This window comes from Camelus dromedarius, chromosome 29 (genome assembly GCF_036321535.1).
Source record: "Camelus dromedarius isolate mCamDro1 chromosome 29, mCamDro1.pat, whole genome shotgun sequence".
Taxonomy (NCBI): domain Eukaryota; kingdom Metazoa; phylum Chordata; class Mammalia; order Artiodactyla; family Camelidae; genus Camelus; species Camelus dromedarius.
In genome coordinates, this window is record NC_087464.1 from 18,692,676 (window position 1) to 18,710,833 (window position 18,158).

Here is an 18,158-nt window from a genome sequence, read left to right on the forward strand (position 1 = left end):
TGGTTGAAGAAAGTCCGAAACTAGATTATCTCCAAGGTTCCTTCTAGCTTTAAGTTTTCAGGCTTGTGTTTTTTAGAGAAAAATCTTATTTCGGTTATTAGGCCATTTCCCCTCCTGGTATTCATTAGAGGGAACAATAAATTTTTGATATGATTTCTTGGTTGGGTTGACAACCCATTTCAGTGGCTCCATCAGAACATCTTAGAGTCAGCCTGAGAGTCAGAATTACCTTGTTTTAGGCAAATTTTACTTGTTCATTGGTTAAAAAACTGGGGCATAGGTAGCAGTAGCAGCAGTTTCACAAGCCAGGTGTTCAATGAAAGCAACTTCTCAAAGCTAGGAGTAAGTTTAAGGCAGGACAGACGAGAAGACCAAGGATTCTGAGGTGAGGAGCAAACAGCACGCGGGAAGGCTGACTGCCCGCAAGGGTGACGCGTGCGAGGACGCTGGCTGTCAAGTTTCTGGGACCAGGTTTGTCAGCCCAGTTGTTGTTACTGTTGTTGTTTACTTAAAACACGTTTGTCTTCGTGGGGGACCAGGGGGCTTGGAATGAAAATAATTAAGTTGAGTGGCTGAATGTGATTGAACTAATCTACACTTTCCAATTAACTGTTGCCTCGTAATAAACCACCCAAAGCCGAACGGCTTACAAGAAAAATGGTTTTTAGTTTTCCTTGAATCTGCAGTTTGGGCATGGCTTGGTGGGACAGCTTGTCTCTCTTCCACATGGTGTCAGTTGAGTTGCTCAAAGCCTGGGCACTAGAGTCATGTGAAGGCTCTTTTCACTCACATGTCTGGTGGTTGATGCTGGTTGTCATCTGGGACCTTAGCTGGAAGTGGCACTGGGGCTGAAACATGTGGCCTTTCCAGATGGCTGCTTGGCTTCCTCGCAGCACGGTGGCTGGGTTCTGCAGGTGCTCATCCCAAAGGCAGAGGCAGGAAGAAGCTGTGTCAGCTTTTATGACCTAACCTCTAAACCCTTCAGCTTCATTTCCATCACATTCTCTTTATCAGCAGTGAGAGTCACTAAGATCGGCCCATACTCAGAGGGAGGGAACTAACTACACCTTTTGATGGGAGATATGTCAGAATTTGTGGTCATGTTTTAAAATGACCACACCACTAATCATAGATAATTCCATGTTTCCTTTTATGTTTTAGCAGGCCTGTGGCAGGACACATATTACAAATTAAGACAGCAATGTTTATAGTGATCAGGCAGGCCTGTAAACTCCATCTTTTTTTTCCTCTTGTTAACATAGAGAAAAAGTTGCAATTCCTATTTTCGTAAGAAAATAGTAGAGAGTGATATGACTGCTACCCATATGCTTTTCATCAGAAATGATACCAAGGCAGATTTATCAGCTACAGATGAAAGTTTTTGTTGGAGAAGGAAATGAAAACATTATATGCATTCTTGAACAAGTCAGTGAATGTAGTCATATTCTAAAGGAAAGTTCTTTTATTGGCACTTGAAAAATGCAGATTTCACATTTGAAGTCCTCAATAACTCACTTAGAAAACTTACACTGACTGATAAGTGTGGTTAGATTTTATGGTCTGGAAATAGTCTATTTTAAGTTTAAAATAACTTAATTCCAACCTGATGTTTGAAAAGTTGGTATGGATGGGACCAGAGAGACCTTACTGAGTTGAACACACAATAGCCTTTTGTTCAATTCTCTACAGAGAATATCTCTAAACATAAATGTTTGCTGCAGGCTCCTATTAAAATGTGAGGGGAAATTGAATTAGGATTCCAGATCTTTAGCCTTTTCTTATACGCTTTCAGATCTCTTCCATATGGTTAAATCTTTGAAATTTCAGGGGTATATTCTGAGAGGAAACATGATATTCCTTTTTTTACAACATGAGGAAAATAATAAATATTAATTAGCCTTTTCCTGAAATGGTTATAGTTTTGCCGTGGTTGGTTGCTGAGTTGCTAGGAAATCAGTGTGGATTGAATGAAGTATGTGTATGTGTGTGTGAATCCTTAGTCATGTGGGGTGACTGAGGAGTCAGAAGCCTTTGAGAGGTTTTACTGGCAGATTTGATTTGATTATTTCAAGGGAAATCTCAACAGTTTGTGACTCTTAAGCCTTTGTGGTGCTTTCGTCATACTTTAAATTCACTTACTAGTGAATTTCTCTTAAATATACTTTATTATCAACATTTCCACTTGGAAAGAATCTGTTTTAATCAGTAAATAGCCAGTTACCTTACTAATCATTTCTTAGTATTAATAGTTTCAACTGATTATTATATTTTTTTAATTGAAGTATAGTCAATTTACAATGTTAATTTCTGGTGTATAGCAAAATGATTCATTTATACATATATATATTCCTTTGCATATTCATTTTTGTTATAGGCTTCAACTGATTTTAATAACTTTTCTTTTACACATGATAATGATTTTATTCTCCTATTTCCTAGTAGTTATGTGTGTTATTTCTTTGTATTTTATATTGCTTATAACTCTCATGTGCCCAGCTAAGCTCTGGCTTGGGGCAGGTTACCCATAAGCCAAATATTCCAGTTTATTTATTTTTTTCCAGATGAATAGCTGTTGGGCCATCACAGATAAGTCCTCCCCCACCTCCAGGTTTTACTACCACTTCTGTCATAATTAAGTTTCTACAAATACTGTCGTAGTCTGATTCTTGGCTCTGTTTTCTATTCTGATGTATTTGCCAGTCTATATTGTTTGGTTTTGGTGGTTTCAGTCATTCTTTCTTAAGCTGGTATTATCACTATTCACTTTAATAATTTTTAGCTGTTCTTGGATATTTATTTTTCCATATGTACTTGATATCATTATATTTCATTTCAGTAAATTAAATATCCATATTAAGACATTCTATTTATAGAAGTAAATCGTGACCACCTTCTTTTACTGTACAACTCAATAATAATAATACAGAAAAAACTAGGTGAGTGTCCTTCCTGGGGGTAATCACTATAGGTGTTATCAGTGCAGTGTATATTGTTTCAAACTTCTGTCCATGCATAAGCACACATGCATACATACACATGTTCTTATAGTAAGAAATAACTTTATGTGTGTGAATTTATAAGTTCATTTGGGAAGAACTGACATTCTTACCATATTGAGCCATTTCTAGCGATGGGGAGGGGAGCCAGGAAGGGGCTGTGACTTAAACCTATGTTGTTCTGCTCTCCTAACTTATAAAGTACTGAATCATTTTAAACCACTAAGTTATACCAATAGTAGTCCATTCTGGGGAGAAGCCGTTTCCATTTTCATACAGGTTCTTTTGTCACGGGCCCCAGGCCTGGCTGTCTGAGATTGAGCCAGCTGGCAAGCAGCCAGAATTCCTTCTGCGCCAGGGTCTTCTGGAGAAAAAGCCTTCTGCCTTCTTACTTGGGGTATTTATGAGCTCCAGGAGCTCTTATTTTTAACCCATGGCGAGACCAGTTGCTCTCTTAGTGGCATAAATTAATTCTAGGATGCCTGGGTGACCTTTAATCTAGCTCCATCTTTCAAATTTTCTGGCATTTGGATGAGACCTTTTCCTCTGTTGACATAGCCTTTCCCTAATTTTTACCTTTCTTTGGACATTTCACTTGAGATTTAGGGGTAGAGGGATTTGGGGAAAAGAAAAGTGATATCAGTGTCTTTGATAAGCCTTCCTTTCTCAGGATCCAAAGTCTCTTAGAATTAAAATAAGATGGAAGTTTAAAAAAATAAAAGCATAGCGAACTATTGTGCTCTGAAAAGACAGATCTTTGCTTACGTTTTATAGCCTGGTCACCCTCTCACATGCATGTATTTCACGCTTACTGTATGTTTGGTTCTATATGACCCACTCGGTTAGATTTCTTATGTTGAGTGCTTAAATTTTATCTTACAAATTATTTATAGGCCCTTCACAGTTTTTATCCCAAATTAGCCAGAATCTCTTTCATGAGAAACAGCACTGGGTGTGCCAGCTGGGATCTCTGGCAAGTTGGCTACTTTTGTGGGAACTTTCAGACCTAAAAGTATATCCATATAAAATATCAGATGATCTCATGATAAGCCTTTCCTACTCTCTTAGTTGCTTTTCCGGGAACCTTCCTAGTTGCCCACATCTTGGGCTTTTCTGCCTTTTTAATTACTTTGCTCACTCCCCTCTATGCTTCGTTCTATTTGGATTTCTCTAGGTGATATTCAGAAAGCCAGAGGTCCAGAGGTCATTTGACAGCTAGGAGTTCCATCCCTCTAGAGCTCTCTTCTCACAACCAGGAGCTTTAAAAAAGCAGTTCTCATCCTAATTGTATGCACAAGGACTAGCTGCACGCGGCTGTGCCTCCACAGAGGTCCAGAATAGTTTTCTTAGCTTTGAACAAACTCAGAAGCATTGCTGCTTTCTCAGAAAGCTCAAGCAGTGATCATCATTTATACCAGCTTAGACTTCTGGGCAGAGGTTGAGTGGGCTAAGTCGGCTCTCTGAAGCCACCATGGGATGTTGAAAGGCATCTGCAGCCTTCTGGCTCTAGCAAGGGCCACGGCTACACTGAGATGAACACAAGGGGGCAGCCTTTCCCACGGATTGTCATCATGTTGAAAAACAGAACAAAGACTGGGATGTCTGTGTGAGTGTGTGCGTGAGCTGTGCTCTGTGCCAGAGCCCCTGTGTAAAATTCGTATCTTCTACCTCTGTATTTATAAGGATTATTAAGGTGTTGGGTGAAGGGCATATGAGTGCTGAGTAGGTTTTGTGCTTTGCTGGAGTGAAGTTTGTTGACACAATCAGGATTACTCTGTGTAGTTACTGTGAACTATACCCCCTTGCCCAGCCCAGAGTCTTGCAAACATGTAGGCAGGCTTTTTTTATTATCAGAGGTTGAGAGTTCTGAATCATTAAAATAGAGAAATTGAAATTAGTTTAGCTTGTTATTTGAACCTTCTAAGAATGATTTCAGAGCAGTAATTTAAATTTATTTTGGCCCTTTCTTTCTCCTGTCTCTCCCACCTCTCTTCCAAATACTAAAGGCATTGTTTCAGTTGTATATTTTTTTCCCTTTGGTTTCCTCTTTACCTTGGAAATTGAGTTATGACTCCTTGGGTTGTTTCTAGTTGAAAAAAGCATTATTATGAAAATATATGCTGCTTAGTGGGCAGCGAAACATGATATAAAACATCACTAACGTCCTGCTCTCCTGTGCAATTAGAAGCACATTGTCACTAGTTTTGCTTTATGTTTCCCAGATGACTGTTTGTTAATTTACAGCAGTTCAGCGCTTAATTGCATTGATGATCATATTTCAAAGGATTTGGGTCTATTGGTTCAAGTGCAGAATTGGAGTAAGGGTTGTTATTCCTTCACTGTTGTATCTAAATCCATCTTATTTGACTGTGTAATGGCTGGAAGAAATCAGATATGCTTTGAAAATCAAAGGCAAAGCCCCTGTCCCCTGGGCGCAGGAGTAGGGTAGAGAGAAGAACGTTTTCTTTTTGGTCTCTACGGAAGCGCCCGTTAGATTTATTGTATAATGGGTGTTTTTCTCCAGTGCCACACGCCTTCAATTTTTCTAGAATGATATTTGTAAAATTTGGAAGTCACGGTGGCCGAGTGGTTAAGGTGTTGGACTCGATATTTATAAAATATCATTTTCTAAACAGTTTACATAATCAATACCATTATATTTGCATATCTTTTGTTAACTGATCCCAATAGAGATGGCACATAGGTAAATGCACTTGAGAGATACATTTAACCAATATTTACTGAGCATCTATTGCACACCAGGTGTTCAGTGACTCATTTTTGTTTGTGTTTTCTGATTTAAATCTCACAACAAACTTGAGTGGTGAATTTATTATCTTCATTTTGCAGGTGAGAAGTCTGACACTGAGAAGGTTTTCACTTGTTCAGCAAATGGCACTCGCCCTTAGTTGCCAGATTTTGTGTTCTGTACAGTTGTGTAGCTGAGATTAGTTACTGATTCTCCTCACTTTCTGTGATGGTTAAAATGAAAATACGCTATAATGATTTTTGGCACTCTGCTTATTAGGTCCTTGAATTTCATGGTTCCTGTAGTCCCGTCCCTTCTTCCTGTGAAAAGGGAGTTTGAGACTCGGAGAGGAACTAGGTCTCCTCCAGCTTGGGTCGTGAGAGTGGAAACTAGAACCCAGGTCTTTCCTTTTATAAGGGAAAAAACTGTTGGAAAGGAAAGGAAGAGAAATAGCCTGGACCCTCTCAAAAGAGAGAAACTGAACAATGAGAATTTGTCGGGTTTACCCAGTTTGGAAAGAGAGACTGCATAGAGGTGAGATGTGAGGCACCCCACTCCCCCTGTCCCCACGGAGAGGTATTTTCCATTGGCCCCTTATGCTTCCTCACTGCTGATGTCACACTAAGAGCCTAGATTTGTTTTATGTCCATAACTCATAGGCCCTTCAGTGTTGTCTGGCTCGTCCCACCCCAGACCCTGTGCTTTAGTTCTCACCACTTCTGAATACATCAGAATGTTAATAAATGTGTTTTCAGGTATAATTAACATGTAACATTGCTTACGTTTAAGGTGTACAGCATGTGGAATTTGATGCATTCATGTCTTGGGATATGATGACCACCGTGGTGTTAGGTACCACCTCTATCACGCCACATAACTAATTCTCGTTTCTTTTCTGTGGTGGGAACAATTAAGATCTAGTCTCTTAGCAACTTTGAAGTTTGTAATACAGGCTTGTTGTCTAGAATCACTATGTTATGGTTTAGATCTCCAGGAATTATTATCTACTAGTTGCAAGTTTGTACCCTTAAATACAATCTCCCTGATTTTCCCACCTCCTGGTAACCAGCATTCTATTCCCTGTTTCTCTGAGTTTGGCTTTTTTTATATTCCACATATAAGTGATAACACATAGTTTTGTCTTTGTCTGACTTCTCTCTCTAAGTGTGCCCTTAATGTCTGTTCATGTTGTTGTAAAAAGCAGGATTTCCTTCTTTCTCATGGCTGACTAATGTTTCTCTGTGTGTGTGTGAGAGAGAGAGAGAGACAACTTCTTTATCCAGTCGTCTGTTGATGGACACTTAGGTTTTTCCATGTTTTGGCTATTGTGAATAATGCCTCCATAAACACGGGAGTGCAGACTTCTCTTTGATATCCTCGTTTCATTTCTTTTGGATGTATACCCAGAAGTGGGATTGCTGGATCGTATGGTAGTTCTATTTTTAATTTTTTGAGGAACATACATAGTGGTGAACTAATTTACATTCCCACCAGCAGTGAATATATCAAGATTTTTATACCTCTGTGTTCCCGCACATGCTCTCTCTTCTCCTCCAGTGTTCTCTTTCCCTTCACTGCCTGATAAACTCAGGTTCAAGGCCCAGCTCAATTGCCCCCTCTCTGTAGCCTTCCCCAGCTGCTCTGGTGGATCACCTGGCTCCTTCCCTTGGGTTCCTATACCTCTTTTAATACATTTCTCTTAGAACATTTATTCCATTATATTGTTTATGTTTTTAGTTGGTGTCTCTAAGCTTCTGGGCTAGGGTTCATCATTCTTTGGGCATTTCCAGTATTGAGCCCAAGCCTACTACACATACTTTACTAGGACACATATTCTAGTGTGAGTGTGAGTGAACAGATGAATGACTGTGTACTACCCTCCCAGTGGCACCTTTTGAGCACAGAGATGGAGTAGAATTTTGAGCAGGAGGAAGGGAGAGTCTTGAGAGTTCTAGGAGATATTATTACTGTTATTTATTAGTTTGGTGATTTGGCTTTTAGATTGTATATGGGGAAACTGAGGGACTACAGATCAGAAAGGGAGAATGGAAGACAGAAGTTCTAGGAACTTGAGTATCCAGCATGTGACCACCAGTCATATGCTCCTGGTTTGTTTCCTTGTTGCTTCTGATGTTCGATGTGTTCACCAGGAATTAATTTCTCCAAGGACCTGCATTAATTTAGAGGTGCAGAACTTGGAGTAGACAACTAGGCTGGGTGTTGTGTGCATTAAGTGTGGCTGTTTGTTTTTCATATGTAGATATATTAATCTGCCCGGATACGAGACACATTAGGGCTCTTCACAGCCTGAAATCTCATAGCTATGAGAGTTTGTAAGCAATGTAACATTAGTCTTTTCAGGTCTTTCAGAATATCTTCATTTTTCAAGTAACTTTGAGCATTTTCTGGATTTGTTTGACCCAGGAAAGTCTAATTTTCTATATAAGTCTAATATACCCAAAGTCTTTTTTGATAAGTTTGAAAAACAGGCCCCTTTATGAGGTTAGACAGGTTTATAACCCAATATGTTAAACTTATGTTAAAATAGAAAATTGTCTTTAAAAAATAAAAAGCCCAAACAAGTAGAAGGTATTAGTTTACTGGTATAATTATAGATAATTCGGGTATATTGATTTTAACTCTAAATGATGTAAAAATATTTCCAAAACTCACATCATGACCAAAAAAGCAAAAAAGCTGTAGAAAGAATATTTTGTGTGTACCCTAGTTTGTTTTCCACTTTTTTCAGTATACCTCATTGGTCTTCAGATTCTGAAAACAGGACTGTGGGGAGTGGAAAGGAAGATGATCGTTTGTACCCATTAACTCCGTCTGCCTTTCTTAGTAAAGCAAACTGTTTTTATAACTAGGGAGACATCGCAGCCTGGCTTGCTCAGGGCATCCTGGTTCATGCCTGCTGTCTTGAAGAAGCTATTAGTAGTGCCCCCTTTCTTCTTTGAAAATGCTAGTTTGGATGATGAATCCTATTGTCATGCTGGTTATGACTAATATGCTTTTCCCTTGATTGTTGTAGTTTATGCTTGATTTTAATACTTTTTAGTGCATCTTTCCCATATTTTTAGATTTTCTAATGTTTTAAAAGGCGTATCCTACTTATAATTCTATTAACGGCTGCCCCTTACTTTTTCAAATCATTCTTTAAATATGAGTCAATACTGAAATGTTATTCATGTATCCCACCAACTTAAGACAGATTATAAATTCTTTCAGAATGGCACCTGATTCATCTTTCTATCTCTGACAATATCTAGCATTATGCTTTGAACAAAGTAAGTGCTCAAGAAATATTTATGGAATGAATCTTAGGAAACAGTTTAGTCTTGTAGAAAGAAGGGTGGATTTCGGTCCAGTCTGATAATACAGTGAATGTTCTTCAGGTGAAGGAGCTGGGACTGAGCCAGCGATGGGGATACAGTCAGCCCCACGGTGACTCCGACCACGCCAAGTTTAAGAAGAGATTCCATTTATCTCATTTTGTTGCCTGGGGACTCTCAAATAAGTTTTCAGTAAACTCTTTTTCAGTTAAAGTTCTTTCTGGAAGATTACACTCCTGCTAAATGTAAAGGCAAAGGAGTTTTCCAGTGCTGTGGCAGAGAGAGAGCAGCTTGATTGAGCCACTGTGGCCACCAGCAGCATTGGCAACGTGACTGTGTCTAAAGTTAGGAGAGACCAAGTGGAACAGTAGTTGGAGAGCCATGCAAGGGGTGCATGGAAGAGATTTTTGTGAGCAAATTCAGTTGACTGAGCTATGTGTATTTCTACAGAATAAGTTTGCCTTCTTAATTTGAAAGCTAGGTGTATTCAGTAACGGTTAATCACTTCTGAGCCAGAAGAGGGAAGAATGCCACTTTTTTAGAATTTAAGTTGTAAAATATGTCTTGTACTTTCTCATCATAGGCAGTTTACAACACCAGAAAAAAATCAGTCTTTTTAAAGGCTTTGCCAAATTTTGCTCTGGCTACGTGCCTCCAAATTTAGGCAGAATATGGACGACTTAACTGTGCTTACATGTAATAGTGCTGCAGACTCTCATGACTAAAAGCCTTTGAGCTTTAGAAAGTATGGTCATCTTTGAATCTATATTTGAAGCATAAGTTCTGCTTATCTGCAAAGCTGAAAGGGAGTTAATTGGTTGTAAGTAAGGCAGATGTTATGGATAAACTGAGCACAAATATTCTCTAAGTCCTAAGTTATTAGATAACTGCTTAGCATATGATGGTCAGTGCTCAATAAATTCGTGAATCTGTATTTTTTTTCTCTAGCAGGTATATTTGATCATAAAGCTCACTATTCAGTTTTCAGGATCCAATAATCACAAACCATTGCATAATCCTGGAGTATGTTCTTTTTCTTTTATTTAAAAAAATATATATAATTTGAATTGTTTTCTGTTTTAGAAGTTACACGTTCTTGTTGGCAAATTTAGATGGTACATTTTTATTTTTATTTCACTCATTCGGATTTCAAAAGTAATACTTGCCTATAGTAAAACTCCGAACAATAACAGTGTCAGAAATTAATAGTTTCGCCTCTGCCACCACTTCTCTGATGGAATCATCGACATCAAATTGGCATGTATTGTTCCATAGGTTTTCTTTATACAGCGTGCACACTCGTGCACACACGCGTCTTCTGCCTCTTTCTTTTGCCGTTTTTTACAAAATGGTGGTTGAATATATTGTTAGTTTTGTACAGCTCAGCTCACACAGTGTGAAGAGGCACTGCACTGTGAGTGTGTACATCTCTTCTGACACACTTTCAGGTTCATTACTGCTGTTAATGCCCTATCAGTTCACATGAGCCTTTCCTGCCCCATGGTGTTGTGAAACCCAAATAAGGCAATGCTTATTAAAGCAGTTGTTAAGCATAAAGCTCTTAGTAAGCATGATAAATACTAATAATTATTTATGAATAATTCTAGTTTTTGTAATTCCTACAGGACAAAATGGTACATCTGCTTATACTTGAGTTATTTTAGTAGCTTCCATACATTTCTGTGCCTGGTTTTACTTATTGTATTTGTTACTTTAAGTTGCAGCGTGCCTGACCTTCTTTGCCTCAACAGATGTTAGAAAAAAAATCCCATTTGTTGTGTCTTCAGCAGTCCTTTTCTTCCATGTTTTTGGCTGTATCTTGGCCATATATTCCTGGGTGAATGAGAGTGATATTATAAATTTCATTCAGTTAACATGGCGTGTGTTGGGGTCTAGGATTTCTCATGGTTTGTAAGTCCATATCCATTGTCATTGTGATTATTTTATCACTAGCTAATCAGTTACAGCCAGCGATTTTAACTTTGCCACAAGTCTAAAGTTCTTCTTTGTCAGAAAGACCACACACAGCCCTTGAAAAGTTACTTTCAAATTTGATCACAGAATTTCCAAATGTCCTCCAAAAGAGTGAGCATGATGGCTTTGAGTGAAAAACTGGGGCGCTTGACCAAAGGCTCTCGGTTTGTTTCTAATCATGTATGGGTGGAGTGTAACTTGATTAGAGCTGACTGGCCTGAAATGATCCCAGTAAGATGCAGAACTGGATCTGGATTGAAGTCTCACTATTTTCTGCCTTTGTCCAAGATTTAAGGGAATCATCGAAATGAATGAGTTTGGAATTTCATGTCCAAATCCATTTTTAATACTACTATCTTATGTTTTTATAGCACTGTATGCTTTTCAAAATGCTTTTATCTATAGTATTTGATCTGTCCAGTCTGCTTTTAGCTTCTATATTTCAAAGGCCAGTAATGGCAGGGTTGGAAGTAATACCTATTAGAGTAGTGACTTTGAAAACTTTGAAATGATTTCCAGGTGTTTTAGATAGGGCACATTTGAATGGGGAAACTTTAAACTTTCTTTTGTATCAAAGAAAACTTGAAGTAATCTTAGAAATTAGCAGCTCATTTCTTTCATTGTTGTTCTTCTTTTTTATACGAATATATATAATTTACTGAGATGTGGATAATAAATAATATACTGAGGGAAAGCTGTGGTTGAGCCAAGGAGAAAAGGGGGCAAAGAAAACTCAATTTTCCTTAAATCCCTAAGGTGGTGGAAATGCATTTTAAATAATTTTCATGACAGAAAGTCCTTTTTTTTTTTTTTTAATCACAGTAAGCATGCAAACTAGAATGGAAAAAAATCAAGGAGAATCAGAGAATAAAATAATAGCTGTGCAGTATATACCTTGGGGACGGTATATTTTATTGAGATTTTACTGGTGACCTAGTATCCATTTTTAAAATGTCCCACAGACATTAAAGATAACTTGTGCGCGCACACACACACATACACCTCTATTAAATCTGTATTAGTGCTTCAGGACATGAAAAAGATATTATTTGAGACAAAAGTAAAGCTCTCTTCTCTGATTCTACTTGCTGACCCTTTCTTATACCATAGAGATAATTGAATCACCAAGATGGCAAAGAAATTTCCAATAAATCTAAAATCTTGCTTCCACTTTTTGTGAAGACCAAAGATTAGAACAGGAACCTGTGTGCTGTCTGTTACAGCCCTTCACTCGCAGAACCAACATGGGTGCTTCCTCTCTTGGCGTGAACGTAGAAGACATCAGTGGACGTATAGAAAGATGTGGCATTTCAAAAGAAAGAGACCAGTTTGACCCACAAGAGTGAATAGGACTATTTGACCCGGAGAAAACTTAGGATAAGAAGTTATTATCCAAAGTAAGATTAGGAGGCTACTGCATTGATAAAATCAGAGCCTGTAGTCAAAAAGATAAATAAATAAGTGATCTGAGAGGAGAAAAAATGTATACACTGGAAATTACAAACGTGATTGTAGGATTTTAAAACAAGGCTGTGAGGAATGGATTTGATACTGAAGAAACCTTAATCAGTGAGAGGAAAGCTGAAGAATTCTAATAGAACTGAAAAGAAAAAAGATAAAAGTTCTGAGTGAAAAGATTAGAATTCAATATAGATAAATATGTATACTAATGTGTATGTGTGTACATTAGAAAAAAATAATGGGAGGAGGTTTTCTGTGGGCTTGGGTCCTCATAGTAAAACCCCTGAGTGATGAGCGTAGTTGCAAATGGGGGCAGGAGCAGGAGAGAGAAGGCTCCTAGAAATATTTCAGACAAAATCAGAATGTCAAGAGTAAAAGAAAATATTTCAGAAAATCTGGATAGCTTAAAGCAGGATACCCACTAAAAAAAGGAAATGCAGTTGGCATCAGGCTCATCGTGGCAGGGGTTTTAGAGACAGATTTGCTTTTTCTTCACTGAAGCATTGGCTTCATGTGAATGTGGCATGGAGAAATGAAGTTCTAATTTTTTAGCTTAACAGTGGACTTACATTATTCACTCCACTCTTTAAGTTATTCTTGTCCCAAAATCCTCAGATGAGAGAACTTTCCATTTCTTTGTTTTTAAGATGATCCTTATTTTGGCTGTGAGGTTAATTATTTTATCCTAACCTTTTTCTGTCAATCTCTGAGAAATTTGGTAGTTAGGAATTTTCAACTTCTTCCTTGTAGTCTACTTAGCTTCCATTTTTTTTTTTTTCCAAATGTGGGGACAAAAATTCTCAAAATACCGTGAAGGAGATGAAATGCTGGGGAGACTGTTCAGTAGGGCGTGGAAGAGCACTGCAAAGTGTGTCTGCGCTCCCTCGGGCGGTTTGCTGTGCCTCCCGTTTTTGAGCAGGGATGTCGTTTAGTTTTGTGGTTGGTCCTGCTGGGAGAGTATAGCCAGGCCCTGATTTAAAGTGAAGTGTGACTTAAGGAGCAGGAGGAGGACCTGGTTCCTTCCCAGGGAGAAGACCACGATGCTCATGGACCTCCACCTGCACCAGGAAGCTGAGCTGAGCACTTCACAAGTCACCCTGAGTGCAGGGTTTTGTCGTCTCCACTGCTAGGAAAACTCTTTTGAAGCTAATTAACGTTCCTAAACATCAGTCTCCGAGGTTGCTGTGAATGTGTGTTACGGTCATGATTTGAACGTTCTTTTTGCTTCTGCTGTTTCCTGCGGGTACCGGGAGAATTTGCTCTTCAGAATCCTGTGTAGCTCAACTGCAGGTCTTTTGCATAGTAATACGGCAGTCAATGCTTTCCAGGATAGATATTTTAAATGATGACTTCCCTAACGATATCAAAGATGAAATATTTAGATTAAAAATGACTATTAAGCGGGGTGAGGGTAAAGCTCAGTGGCAGAGTGCATGCCTAGCGTGCATGAGGTCCTTGGTTCAATCCCCAGCACTGCCATTAAAAATAAAAAACCTTATCACACTCCGCCCCCAAAAAAGAAAAAATAATAATTATTAAGCACTGATTATAAGGATAACTATAAGATTGGGTCACTTTTCTTAGCCCCTGTTCTAGCCTCCTTCACCTCTCTCCTCACCTCTGAGGTCCCAGACTGCCACAGCCCCATAGAATGTAAACCAAAACCATGGGCATGAGCACATGACTGGCTCCAGCCGGCCAGGAAAGGCGAGCCTTCATTAATAATATGTACTGCTCGAGTGTTCTGCTCTTGGACTCATGAGATAACCTTCTGATACTGTTCTTCTGGGCAGACTTCCCGGTACTTTGCACTTTTTAGGGAATCCTGTGCTTGGTTTTGTTTTAATGTTGGCTTCAGTAACTCCCTACGAAATTTAACCAGCTGCCAACTGACCCTGTTCACAGAGAACACAGGGCCCATTATAAACCCAGTGATAATATTCAAAATGGCTAAAACTGCAGTGCTTCAGAGCTGCAGGGTACATTTTGCTGGACCATACTTAGAAACTTTGTTACTACATTTCTTCCAGCTCCTTCCATCAGATTTAGGGAGGGAGGGTGCAGTTTATCACTAACCCTCCTCTCCTCAGCCGGCCTCTGTTGCAGTCGGCGGAGTAGTAGTGTGACATGCTCCGTGGAGCAGGGACAAAAGGGTCGGTGACCAGTGACAACTAATAATGGAAGGTGGCTGAGTGGTATTGTGACCCCACACCCTAAGGAAGCAAGTCTCTCCACCACCACCACCAAAATAATGAGATTAGCTGACCAAAGAAAGAAGAGAGAGCTGCCTGCTAAAAACCCGACTTCACTGCCAATTTTATTTTTATCCTGTGTGCTTGAAGAGTTAGGCAGATACACCCTGGCATATGTAAGGCGCTCAGTTACTAAAGAAAATTAAGTTTACATTCAGGACAAAATTATTGTAAAATATGATTATCAGCTTTTCTTTCTCCCCACATTTGAGAAATGGATCCTTTTTGCTACCAAATGACTATACAGTCACAGGGCTTCTCGACGAAGATTCCCTGGGCAAGTCCTCACATCGTTGTGCCATCTCCCACCAACCGGGGCCAGAAGTGTGCTGTCGCCGCCCAGCTCTCTTTCCTGCTGGGTGATCCTCTTCACCTGCAGACCTCATTGTTGTCTCTCCATCCCCTGCCCTTTAAAAATGCCCCGTGCCATAGAGGCTCCAGCCTTGACATGAGGTTGGATGCCCAGTTTTTCTTCCCACTTGTTTGTCGCTGGTGCCTTTACAGGCTGACTGCTCCGCTCTGGTAATTAAACCTGACGTCAAGCCACATTTTAGCTCCTTATCCTTCATAACTAGAAAATGTGATTTCCAGGCAGCTTGCCATCCTCTTCTGCCATTTCTGGGTAGACTCAGGTTTGTCCCTTCCTAACAGAATAGTGCTTCACTTGTAGGTGACCAGTGCTGGAAGCTTTTCCTTTGTGAGCTGGTTCCTGTGCTTCACGAAGGAAACCTAAGTTTGGGTTAGCAGCTACCGCAGACTGTTAGTGTGCACCAGACCTACTGTCAGCCACAAGCTGAAGACCTTTTCATACAAATGACTGCCTGAAAATGTACCTGTGTGGGCAACTGATTTTTTTACCTACATGTAGTACTTTACTCTGTTAAATTTATATGTGGCACACAGAGGGAATGGGAAACATTTAGGGGTTTTATGGAAACAGAAGTGTTGGGGAAGGTGTGATAGCTAGCTTTCAAGTATTTAAAGGTTTGTATTATTCCAGAGAGTAAAACTAGAGGCAGTGGTGTGATAACAAGGAATGTGACTAGAATACAACTATACGAAAGCCAAGAAGAGCCTGCTCGGAAGAAGCAATGTCTTACTCATTTGCCTACCAGAGAACTTGTTGTGCAGTAGGTGTTCACAATGATAAGTGAATTCTCACGCACGCACACACACACACACAACTTAGAATTCATGCTCCTGCATCAGGGAAGCGGGCTGCTGTGACCATCTTCTCTTAAGGGATATATGAGGGAGATTTTGCATCGCAGCAGGTTGTTTTAAAGCAAAGAGGCTGTCAAGCTTCTTCCAGTTCTGCACCTCTGTTCGTGTGATTAGTTCTGATTTTCTTACTGTCACCGAGGATAGTAAATCCGATTATGTATCAAGTAACTGATTTTTTTTTCCTTTCTATGTTCAAGTATAATCACAATGGAAGTGTATCTAAATGATATTCCTGCACTTGTATGCAAAAGCAGAAGTACAAATTAACTCTAGTCTTTTTTGTCGTCTGGGGATCATTTTATCACAGTTAAATTCAGGACAAGGTCGTATATTGAGATTTTAGAGGGTGCCGTATATGTATGGAAGGGGAATTTGCTGATAAATCATAAGACCCTAGATGTTTAGAGCTTAAAGGAACTTGGGATATTTTATCCATTCCATATTCTTTGGGAAGGGCTTACTTTGATAACCTAGCTGCTCTCTGTGACAGTCAGGTTTACCTGTGTACCATGGGTGTCCTCTTACCAGGTGTACAACGTATTCCAAGTACATCTCCTTATATTCAGAGGGGAAGGGAAGAATCTCATTATTAATGTTGTTTTACTCTATTCTGCTTTTTTTTTTTATCATAATATAGCTTAGAGTATTTTATCAGTGCTGTGTCTTAAAATACGTTATCACATTCAAATTTACTGTATTCTGTTTCATGGCTAAATAAATTTTATGAATGTACCACAAGTATTTTAAACTAGCTCCTTCCTAATGAATAATTAGTTCGTTGTTTCGGTGGTTTTCCTGTCAGACAGTGCTGTGATGACCGTCACTGTATTTATGTTGTGGTGGCTCTGGGTTTTTTGCCAGTTTGATCACAGCTATTCCTTCATTTTAATTGACACTTAACAGAGGTGAAATTCACTCATTCATTCAACAGATAACTGCTGAGAGCCTACTAGATTCCAGGCATACCTATTCTGGTGATTATCTGAATAGAGAGGCAGTGAGGCCGTAGTAGGGTGGGTAGGAGATAAGAGATGAGAGAAAAGGAGACGGCACAGCCAAATGGTTGATGAACACCTGAGGTTCTCCGTGTTGCCGGTGGAGGGGTAGCAGCTGGGATGAAATACAGCTCGTGCTCTCTCCCCTTTTCCTTTCCTGATTGAATTTATGTGGTCAAAGGACTGTCGTTTGTCCTTTGAAGGTTTCAGTTGATGTTCATTGTGACCCAGTTTCCCTGTATGAAAACATTCATAGCCAGGGTCCCTGGTGTTTACTTGCCCAGCCCTTTTGCCCCTCTGCAGGGATGATCCTGGGCACAGATGCGTCTTCAGAAATTATTGCCACATCCTCTCCACCCTGGTGCACTCTGTCCTGTGTGCTAGCCAGCTCTACAGAGGACGGGGGACCCACTGCCTCTTTGTCCCCGCCTTTTCTTCCTCCTCACTTCTTCTTTACCAGATCTGTCATTTACTTTTCTGTCAGTGGAGGAAAGGCATGTGAATGAAATTTCAATGATTTTGGAAAGGACGAGAAATATTGTAACTATTTATTGGTGATGAAAAAATATAATTCACTTTATCTGGAATTCATCGAGGAAGCGTGGCCTAGAGGAAAAAGCCCTGCCCTGAGTGTCAGGAAAACCGGGCTCTTTCCAGAACTGCCAGGGACTGGGACCCAGGATCAGCTCTTCCCCACTGTCCCCCTCAGAGACCTCATCTGTGAAATAGATGAGCTCTAAGGACTTGGTGAGTTTACATTTCACATTTCTGCCTGTAGATCAGGGTCAGTGCTGTTTTACAAGCATGCTAAAAAGTTGTGTGCAAAGCTTTAAAGAAATCCCTTGATGTTTACGAAAACAGACTATCCTAGAGAGGTTTTGTTTTCTAGGTGAGGCATTTACCAACCTGATATGGTATTGCATCTGGAAGCCTAGCTGCTTCCATGTCTCCCTGAAGGCTTTTCCCCCGACCGGAGTGTACTCAGTCGTGTGGCCTCTCTTCTGCCACCTGAGCCAAATACCATGCGCTGTTTTCTTAATGTAGAACAATAACTCAAATAGTCATAGCCTCAGCATGGACTGCGTTACCTTCTGGGGTGCAGTTGTGGGGCATATCCAGATATTGGTAGAACGGAACAAGAAACCAGACGTGACTGGGTGGTCCATTAGCTG

At 39.8% G+C, this 18,158-nt stretch overlaps 1 protein-coding gene across 2 annotated transcripts in view; it reads left to right on the forward strand.

The window, feature by feature from the left end:
- The window catches only part of EFL1 (elongation factor like GTPase 1), an 89,663-nt gene that overhangs the window by 33,978 nt on the left and 37,527 nt on the right, over positions 1-18,158 (forward strand). The gene's annotated exons all lie outside the window — the stretch shown is intronic.